Source organism: Wasmannia auropunctata, unplaced genomic scaffold (assembly GCF_000956235.1).
Source record: "Wasmannia auropunctata unplaced genomic scaffold, wasmannia.A_1.0 LD336039.1, whole genome shotgun sequence".
Classification (NCBI taxonomy): domain Eukaryota; kingdom Metazoa; phylum Arthropoda; class Insecta; order Hymenoptera; family Formicidae; genus Wasmannia; species Wasmannia auropunctata.
The window spans coordinates 562,309-573,334 of record NW_012026851.1 but is presented as its reverse complement, the minus strand read 5'-3'; the positions used below and the strand labels follow the sequence as shown (position 1 = coordinate 573,334).

At 38.7% G+C, this 11,026-nt stretch overlaps 1 protein-coding gene across 1 annotated transcript in view; it reads right to left on the bottom strand.

Moving 5' to 3' along the window:
- Positions 1 to 10,988, bottom strand: part of LOC105451991 — a 48,349-nt gene extending 37,361 nt beyond the window's left edge. The window contains exon 1 of the mRNA XM_011692748.1: positions 8,972 to 10,988. The gene's annotated coding sequence lies outside the window, so the exon portion shown is untranslated. The remainder of the gene's footprint in view (positions 1 to 8,971) is intronic.
- Positions 10,989 to 11,026: the final 38 nt, after the last annotated feature.

The window sequence follows — 11,026 nt, the reverse complement described above, 5'->3', positions numbered from 1 at the left end:
GAGAGAGAGAGAGAGAGAAACGAACAGAATTTCGACGAGATTTATATTTTCCGTGTTATATATATAAAAAAAATAAAACCTTACAGCGCTTACCCATTTCTATTAATAAAAGTAATATAAAAAATTTCGTATATTTGTAGATTTTAAATTTAAACTGTAAATTGATTTCGATTTAAATAGATAAGAGCATACAAAACAGTTGATTTAAAAAAAGAACAAGGCGAAACTAAGGGAAACATGCGACGAAGAGCATATAATTTCCGGAGTATGTGGCATCGATTTTGAACAAAAATGAATTATGCAAATAGAGGGAGACGTATCGTGATGAACCTAGATAGATAAAATTCAGGAAACACTCGCGGAAAAGGGAAATAATCACGGTCGAAGCGGTCGAATCTAAATTCCATGTACGAGAGCAATCGAACGCGATTTGCCAAGCCTTTGACAAAGCCGAGAGATAAGAGCTACGTAACACGAAGCGACGTATGTCGAATGGCGTTGCAGCTTTCAACGTCCGTCCACCACGTGTCTACGTATCACACGTGTCGAGGCCACCCCTCTTTCGCGCTCGTGCTGCTTCACCGGCTAATGTTTCGTACGTCAAATTTACCGGATACGCTGTTCAGCCGTCTAACAGAGAACTTGCAAACCTGAAGAATTCCTTTCCAGAAAAATTTCTCGAGGTCCATTAGACAGCAAACCAATACGTCTGACAAATTTGTCCTGTGACGTGTAAAATATTGACTTTATTTTACCACGTTGTTTTACTGCCGTAAATTCTTGGTGTCTTATTTCCACTTAATAGAAGAAATTACTTGAATTTAGCACATAACATACATTAAAGACCACAATTCCTCCAATATAAAAATATACATATATAATTAAATTTGAAACGCCAGTCAATAAACACAACATTATCCGCGGGCTATCGCCGCGAATTTTTGTTCTCTCACATATCTGGAAAAAAACGAATATATTTTCCACACACGTATCGCAAAATTGTCATTTAATATTTCATAAAATATCATCACGTAATATATTTCTTAATACAAAATTTTCGTTAATTTAAAGAACTTTGTTTCGAATAAACGCGTTTTATGCGATAACTTTATCGAGCTTGTCTTTTCGTGATAAAAAGTGATACACATGCGAACGATGACGAATCGATTGTTACTGATAAAATATGAGAATTCTATTCCCATTCAATAGTCGGTTAACAAATTTCAATCCTGCAAAAAGATAGATAAATTGAAAGGAATTGATAAAAATTCTATTACTATAAAAATACTACAAAATTAAAAATCCCTAAACTCCGAGATTAGACACTTAATTCAAAGTTTAAGAACATCTCTCTATCTCTTTTTTAATTTTAATTTTCTCAACAGATGAACTGGGAATTATGTAACAAATCTAATTTCTGCAGAATATTATAAAATACGACCAATCAGCCTTAATTTCATAACATCGCTGCCGATTATTTATAAGAAACATTCAGAGAATGTAAAAATATTGAAAAGAGAATTTTTCAGTGTTAGAAATTCAATTTCACAGAACAAACGCTCAGTTTCTCTCGATTCATCCATCTTACGTGGGAGATGAGCACTGGCAATATCTCGACCACGCGAACACGACAGCGCACGGACCGAGCGCGGCGCGCGTACTGAGCACGAATTACGAAAAAGCGCGTCTGGTTCCGCTTTCGCCCTCCCGCCGCGACCAGCTCTGACCGACCCAATGACGATGGGACTCTCGCGGTGTTCCGCTCTCGGTTCCGTCCAATTCCACGAAAACAAACGTACGACGTACACTGACGAACAGAGCCTTTTTGAACGCGCTTCCTCTTCTCCCCGTGTCGCGTTCCCTCGCCGCGGCGCGCCGTTCCATTCTCTCGCTCTTGCTCGTGTTCCTCTTCAGTGGTCTTCGTCCATCCGCCCAGGCCTGATGCCCTCTCGTGTTCTCTCTTGTCCATCTGCGACCGCGACTTTCGGCCGCCGTCGACCGGCCGAAACTGACGACGGGGCGGCTGACGCGCCGCGTGCGGGGGTGCTCACTACTCGTTCCGTTCGCCGCGCGCGACTGCGCTCCCTTTTTCGAGCGTTTCCCTCCCCACCCTTGAATTCCCGCCCCTACGGCGCGAACGTGGACGCTAGGAAGGGTTGCGCCACACGACGCGGCCGTCGTCATTAAGCTCCAACCGATACCGCCCCTCTACCACTGGTACGGCTTGATTTCGGAAGAGGCACTCTTGCCTGGCAGTGTTCCCGCGATTCTTGCGGGAAGTTAATTAAGGTGTATACTTCAGAAAAAAATCTTACCACGACGAGATTCGGATTTAACTGAAAAATTGTGTAACGCGTAAGAATTATATAGTCTGACCGTATAGTGTACTTTACTGTATAAATTTTAAAATTGAATATATACACGTAATATTGAACAAACTAAATTGTATAAAAATGCACTTATAGATCTTTTTTGAAGTACACATCTCCATTAACGGCAAAGTGAATAAAGATATTATAAATATAATCTTCACGAAAAAACTGAGTTATCATTGTAGATAAATTATTATCTCTTATTGCACCCTGTGTTTATTGAGGCAATAATGCCTAGTGAATAATTTGTGTATAATATTAAAACACAACTAAATTTTAAAACCGGAAACATTAAAATCTAAGCAATAGCATAACGAGATGCACATGTCTTCATAATTAAAATGTTCTAAATACTTATTTAATATTATTATTAATTTTTTACGTCTCATATTTTAAACTGTTTTCTATATTGATTTGATGTAACCACATCATACTCAAATTGTAATTATTAAGACCAATGGAGAAACTAATAAAATATACGGTTAATGTTGATCAGAAAAGTTAGATATGTCTAGCACTACAATCTTTTGATCCTTTTAAATTTCCGGTCATATCAATGCGACTTCTTTTGGGCTATCGATCGCAGTCACAGCAGCAGTTCAGATCGCAAAAATTCGATGTGAAATTTAAATAGACATAAAAAATCGAGCAATTCGGGTCGAGAAAACTGGAACGTGCGCGTTCCGCCCACACCTATATCGCCGATCGATACTAACACGTCGCTTAGACTACTACTGGCATAATCAATACAGGCTGATATATCTGGAATGAGAGTGAAAGAACGCTCGTAGAAAACGGAGGAGTCATAAAGCGGGGACGAACATCGACGATAAATTGTCGTCGACGGACAGTAGGATACAAGCTCGAATGGCCGTCATAAAACGGCGGTTTCCTCCGAGAGAAGATTGTCATCCGCGAGAGAATCACGCGCTTCGTACGATTGTATAAAGCAATGCGGCTACGAACTGTAAGGCAAACCGGCTTGTGAACGCATACAAAACTATAAGAATTTTAGAATTATCCAAGCTGATTTTAAAAACAAATTTTTCGACAAATTTAAAATCGACTTTGTCTAACAATAAGAAAACAATTTCAAAAAAGATATTAATTGTATTTTTATGTCGAATCATTTGGCAATAAATATCTTACAATTAATAATCACGTCTCAAATTTATATTTTTGAAATCATACATTTGAAAGATTAAATATATTATTACAACATATTTTTCAAAACGCATAAAATAATAAAAGCGTACGATTTTATTATTTAATTGCGCTCTGAAAAAAGCACCATTTTTCAATCAAATTTTTACTTGTTATTAATTATTTTTAAACATACTGTGTAAACGCATAGTTTCTTAAAGAAACATCAAATGAAACGCTGTTCTTGTATCAATATAATTAATATCTATTTATGCCATAGTAGAATAACCGCGGGATTTAGTGGAAATTTAGTAAAAATATATAAAAAATATACATCTAATAATTATTATAATAATTATCGACTGAGTAAGTCTTTCGATTTGAAGCTTTGTAAAGTTTAACCATATATGTATACATGTATGAAGCAACTTTTATTAAACATCTTTCTTAGAATTTTTTATTTTTATATTATCACAATGTGATATAATGTTATGAATAATAATAGTCTATCTAAAAGATAAGAAAAATTAGTATTTTTAAGAGAATAACGAATTTTATTGCCATCGGCCGTCAACGATAGCACAATATTACCAACAATGGATAGACTTGAAACATGATATGAAACGGTCAAATTTTCTTGTATTATTTTTAAAATATTTTTACGTAGTTTTACTTGCGATACACTATATCGCAATTGCACTAAAAGATACGATACATTATTTTTTTTTCTTTAACAGGAAAAACGATAATGTATAACAGTAAAATGTTGGCATGAAAAAATAAAGACGTGTAATATATATACATATGTTTAAATAAAATACATGAGTGAAAATCGTAGAAGGATTGAAAAGAGTTGGAACTTAGGAAAACTGCCTGGCAAAACTCTAAAAGATATAATCGATATTGTGACAATCCGCGTATATTAAACTGATATTTAGAATCACCGAAAAAGTCTCTGTGTAAAGTCGTTTTATCTGTCGTTTTATAGGGCTAAACTAATTTCATGGACGAAAAATTAAAATTGTATATGTAACAACTAACATGCGGATATAAAGTGCGCAAGAATTGCGGGGATTTCACCACTTCTGACGTCATACTTCACCATGATAGGTGCACGTATCAGTTTCCAATACACGTACGCTATTAATTCCCGTAATATCACCGTCATTACCAACAAACCTACGCGCTACGTGATCGACGAAAACGCGCAATACAGTTTCCAACACCTGTTGCGCAATCGTTTCACGCGCGCAATTCGTCGACTGAAAATGAAAAGGTTTGCTGGTTCGCGAGCAAGAGAATCGACTTTTCCCTCCATCTCTCTCCCTGTCGAGAGTAGTGTAAGGCGAACGATTCTAACGACATGAATTCGACTAAACTTGCCACTTTAATAAAAACTACTATTGTTTCTCCAGAAATGTCTTCTTTGTGATTTAGAGCAAACTGAAAGAATAACGTGTTCAGCGTTTCAATGTTACTCTACATATACAATAGAAAATAAATAAGTCTGATAAAAATAACAAACAAAAACAATTTTATATGCTAAAATAACTCTGGAAAATAAAATTAAATTTCTAACATTTCTGATATTTTTATTTCATTCAAATAATTTGGAGAATTCGAATGAATAATATCAGAAATTAAAGCAACTTTATTTTAGATTATTTAAATATCGTTATCTAAATAATCGAATATTCGAACAGCGTTCAATCGAAACAAATTTTGAAACTTTATTCACAAGATTATTTCTCATTTGTTATTTATCTTTGCAATGTCACTTGCATTTCGCTTCGCTGACACTTTTGATTTCGCTGACTTAGCGCCAACTTTTATTACATCATAAAAGCACGATTCTTGGTATCTTCTCATCCAAATACAATCGCCGACAATAACAAATCTTTAGAATTTAACGAGCTATTATATGCGATCCATCGCAAGCATAGTTGCATCAATGAAAATGATAATTCTGTGTTAGGGATGTGTATGTCGCATCACGCATCATCAAATAGATGCGTAAGTGATACGCGAGCATGTATTACAAAACTGGCGTGATTACAATTATAGAGATAGTAGAAAATAAAAAGAATGATGGGTCATAATCCTTATCCTAATCACTCAATACTTCGTTCAATGTTAATCGTAATTCACATTAAAATGGACATAAAGATAGCGATTGTGAAACGGCGCTAACACGTAATTGCAGAAATCACAGTGGCAAGCATGTTGCAGGCAGAAAGGATTAGAAAGTGCACGCAAAAGAGAAAAAAACGTGGAAGAAATTAAACCGCGTTAGAGCAAGGAGCATTACGAGTAATGAGAAGAAAAAAAAATAAATGTAACGAGCGTGCAAAGAACACGAGTAGAAAGAACTAAAAGCACAGTGTTAAAGTATAAAACCAGTAAATGAGCATAAAAATGAGCACAAAAAAATTCTGCAGTATAAACGTACATAAGTGTCAGAAAAATAAATGTATGAAATCGGGAAGATAAGAGTCGCACTAAACGACTAAACGACGAAAAAAAAAGAATGAGAAAAAGTGTGCATCACGAAGTGTGAAAGAAGATGATGAATAAAAAGAAGAACACAAGAAGGCAGGAAGAGAACGTAAAGAACGGAGCTGACAAAAGCGCACCGTTAGGGTAACAGACAACATACGGGCGGATAAAAGCGAATACGATACGATGGGAACGAAGAGCGAAGACGAGAGGAAGAGTAAACCATTGAGCGAAAGAGAAGTACGCTCAAAGGGAAAACGGGCGAACGATCGACAGGTGCCGCGAAGAATTTCTGCGCGGCGTTACTTTATGGTACAGTCGAGTCGTCCCGTTCGTCTAACGGGTGGTCGCGCCTAATTGCGCGCGTTTCTCAACGCGGCTATCTGGAGAATATCTCCGAGACGCGAATGAATCGTTCAGTCCATAAAAGCGTGATAAAATAAAGTAAACTTATGGTGCAAATTACGAGTAATATCCTTGCCGCACCGTTGCTGTCGTGGCTTGTCTTACATGTCGTGATTGCATCCCGTTGACCAGCATGAAAGAAATTCGATCTAGTACTGATCCAGTAAATAATATTCATGTATCAAAATGACATATTCAAATGTTGGTTGTTAACAAGAACGGCAATATATAATGTTCAAATAAGAATATTTCAATGTGTGCTTTTGAATTAAAATTAACTTTGTATGTGTATTGAAGAAAACCAGATGATAAATATAATTATGAAAAGAAAGATAAAAGAAACATGTAACACATTCCACAAAAGTTTTGTTGACGTTCTATTTAAATATAATCGGAATATCATATATGAATATAGTTTTCACTTAACATCATGCACTATTATCAAATAATTTTGTATTACCTAATCGTCTTAATCATAACTCAAGACTAACATAGCTCAAGTAACATATAATTAATTATATCTTTCCTAAATGATTATAAAACATAAGTATATGAACCAACATGGAAGGAAAATTATGAAAGCTGAAAATTGATTTCGTAAATCTGAAAAAAATATTCAACGGATATCGTGTATTGTCTACAATCACGAGTCAAGAAAATAGAAATAAAAAACAGAAAAAGTCTTACTAATCTTTCAAAAATTTCTATTTCAGCATCGATAGCGTAGTTTCCTGATATAATATAATAGAAAATTGAATCGTAGAGCGTGGAAAGTTTAAGAGTCGTAAATGTAAATCCGCAATGAAAAACCTTTTCTTCTGTATAGTACGAAAATTTCAGTTTAAATTATTTATAAATTTTTATCGTTTATTTATTTTTTATAATTTATTTATCGAACTTGTACGTAACATCAAAATCACTTCATTTTAATTTCAGATTTAATCGCTGTCCTGAATCTCCATAGGTATAACGAACTTGGCACACGATGATAATGGAGCTTGTGCGTAATAATCAACTCACATATCGTGCTCTAAACATCGCGTTTCTCGCGGTGTGTTAACGTTATGCAGCGACTGCCCGCGAAAAATAACGTTTCGTTAAACGAGGCGACGAAAAGTGCCGTTAATGATGAAATCGCTGTGTTAGGTATACATATCTACAGCGCGAATCGCGATCTCGAAATAGTATGATAAACACGGTGTTAATGATTAATAACGATACGAACAAGATCGGCCGGCGCTGATAACTCACTCAGCCGAGCTCAGACATCCGCGTAACGGACGTTAATTACTTTTTATGTAATCACACTCATGGTGCCGGTGCTGCATTATTGCTATTACAGCTGCAAATGATTCAGCGATGGATAAAATACAGCGATAATTGCCCCGTTCATTGTACTCGTTAGTACTTTCTCTAGCATGATTATCGGATGGCATAATCATCATGATTAGCATTCGCTGCATCGCGAACGTCAAAGTCGCCTAAACCTTTTGCAAAGATATCACGTCGCGATGCGTCGCGTTGTTATACGATGCGGCGCATTTAGGTTCGAGAAAATATTCAGTCCAACAGATCTGATAATATCGCACTTTCTATGCTTTCCAATGTATCCGGGAATACATTTCGCCCACGTTAATAGTCCTCGATTTATGCAATCTTTCGTTGCGAATCGGAATGGGATAGGCAAGAGCGTTCTACTTGGGAACCCGCATAGGTTTCTCAGCGAATTCGAGTGAAAAGTGAAACCAATGAGAGGAGAGAATACGAAGATCAATAAAACCTTAAAGGATGTGTGCATCGAACTCAACTCATCGCTCGGTTGGTTACCGGAGAGAAAGTGAGGCCGCGCGCGATGACGGACATGATTTTCGTCGCGCGAAAATAGCGCGTCTGGCGATTTATGTGGCCGGGCGCGTAAGATATTTATGGCGGTCGCCATCCGCAGAGATTATCCGGCCGACTGATGCGGAAATAACGACCGAATACGAAAGTCTCTCGCGTTTTACGAACGGGCCATTACGTCTGCAGCTCGCCGTACTCGCCTCGGCCGTAACGAGCGAGTGCGTTTACCCGCCTGGCTGCACGAGCGGGGCGATTCCACAAGCTAGACCTTGCAACTGCAAATGGCATACAATGCGCCGCTCGTTTTCACCGCGCCGCACGCGCGGACATATCGCGCGCGTCTAAACGAGGCGCGCTTAATCCACGGATATAGGCTCGCACATTTTCAACAAGTGCGACAATGCACTGTTTCGCAATTAGAACGATATGCTTGTAATGCGCAATCTAATAAATTCTGAGAAGCGAAGAAAACTCAAGCACACAGATAAGAGAAAATTACGTAAGATTATACATTTTTTCAATAATCGGATAAATTCAATAGTCGCTAAAAAAAAATCATAAATAGACAATCTGATTGCTTGATATTTTAGTAATTAGGAAAAATTATTGTTCCGTGATGAATCGATGACGGATAGAAATCTGTGCGTGCGCGAATATCTGCGAATGTAATAGCATATGTAGGATTCGTGAGCATGCGAAATCCATTTACTAACCTGGCTGCAGGACGGTTTTTTCAGCAAAGATGTCGAATTGCGAGACGATAAATCTTCCTCGACGAGCAAGCTTCCTTTCGCTCGCGTTCAACGGCAACGTATCTCTGTCGGCTGTGTTTTGCTTCCTTCTCTCAAGGAAGAGATCTTTCTCTTCGGGGACCCGATCACCATTCACCGAAAGAACGTTGAAAGAACAGACGCGTATCGCATCGGTCTTGCGTGTCGCGCCTCGGTATTTCCTCAATATTTCATTCGCCTTTATACCACCGTCCTTTTGACTCCGGCGATCGGCGACGAGCGTGACGGAAAGAGTATCTCAAGACGCACCACAAAGAGAGGCAGAAGCGGAGACGCGACGCTCAACGGAGGTGTGCTCCGACGTTGTTCCACGGCGAGTCTAATCGACGGGATACCGTTTTAACGAACCTCCGAGCGCCTTAATAAGCGCTCGTGCAGATAATTGACAATGACCTGTCAGTCGGCGTGTGCAACGTTATCGCAGTTCGATAGATAATAAAGGTATCTTCGGAAGCGGTTTGCCACTGTCTCATTCTTCGTTCACAAGGCGCCGTTATTGCATTACGCGTTATCGATACTATGATATTGTTACACTTTTAATGATTCCTTAATTATACTCCTGCTGCATAAATACATTTATTTCTCCAGGTAGAAAGGAATCGCAAATAATCCTTTGTCCTTACGTAACTGCTGGAATAAGAATCTCAAGTCAGCAAAGTACGTGACTCCTGTTGTGACAAATTCATTTATCTCTTCTTTTGTACGGACAATTTACGATTTTTAATGACGTAATCAATTATTACATATCATATGTATATCTCGCGCTTCAACATCCGATAAAAATATGCTCTATCCACGAATATCTCTGCACTCTTTCAAGAAATCGGCATTCACTCTACTATTCCGATCGATTTCGTCCCGCATCTCTCAAAGGATCGAACCCGCGCCGCGATCAAAAAGACGCACTTGCAACAGCGAATCCGTAAACGTTCGATAAACTCTCGGCGAGCAACGACAACGCGACAACAATGACGGCCTCGTTATCACACTCGATGCGAAACGTTATCGTCACGACGACGACGAAGATAGTGTGACGCATCCGAGCGTGCCCGAAGCCTTGTTGTCGCGGTAAATGGCGCGGAAATCCAGGTTGCCGCGCATCGACGTGCGTCGACCTGAAGTCGGGCGAGTACACGAGCCGATCCACCTTCCTCGTCCCTGACCCGCTCAACCGGCGACCTCGATGAATCACGTCAGAAGCTGATCCCCTGGGCCGAGAATCGACGAAAGTTCACACGCGGAGAAGCGAGATCTTCAATCTCTTTCCCTTCTCTATCTCTCTCTCTCCCCCGCTTCACTTCACGATGACCTTCGATGAGCGAGGAGATTCTCGCTTCGATGAAACGATTATTGTAAGATGCAACTGTCGATGCACGATAACGCACAGCGTTCAGAATTCTGAGATAAAAAAAATTCCGAGAATCTACGTTTCATGAATTCCTTCGGAGCTTTTAAAAATTTTCAACGATAGAGCTTTGAAAACATCGAAGTGATCGCTAGATTTATTTCACATTTGCTCGCGTTGAAAAGGATACTGGACTGGTATCGATGTACCGCGTCTTACCACTTCGCTCGCTGTCGGTTCGTTCAACGGAGATTGAGACAACGGGATGGTCTAGGTTCTATTTGCACCAAGATACTTCGAAAAGTTTTCCGAGTGAGATGCAATCGCGACGCACTTGCCTCACTTGTGAAACTATAATAATCTTCCGTGAAACGTGTCTTGTCTATATTACTCTGAAGCATAAGCACAGTCTAATCGAAGTTTTGATCGAGCGTACAAACGAAGGAAGTTCGCGTAAGGAATTGGAAATTATCTCTTCCGCCTCGTTTCGACGACCTTCGATGTGAAGAGATTTTCGTTTAAAACGATTGGTATAGAATGCAACAATCACGGCAAATTTTGAATAATTTTAGAGGCGTTTCTGTCTCTCTCTCTCTCTCTCTCTCTCTCTCTATCGGAAGAGCACACGTCTG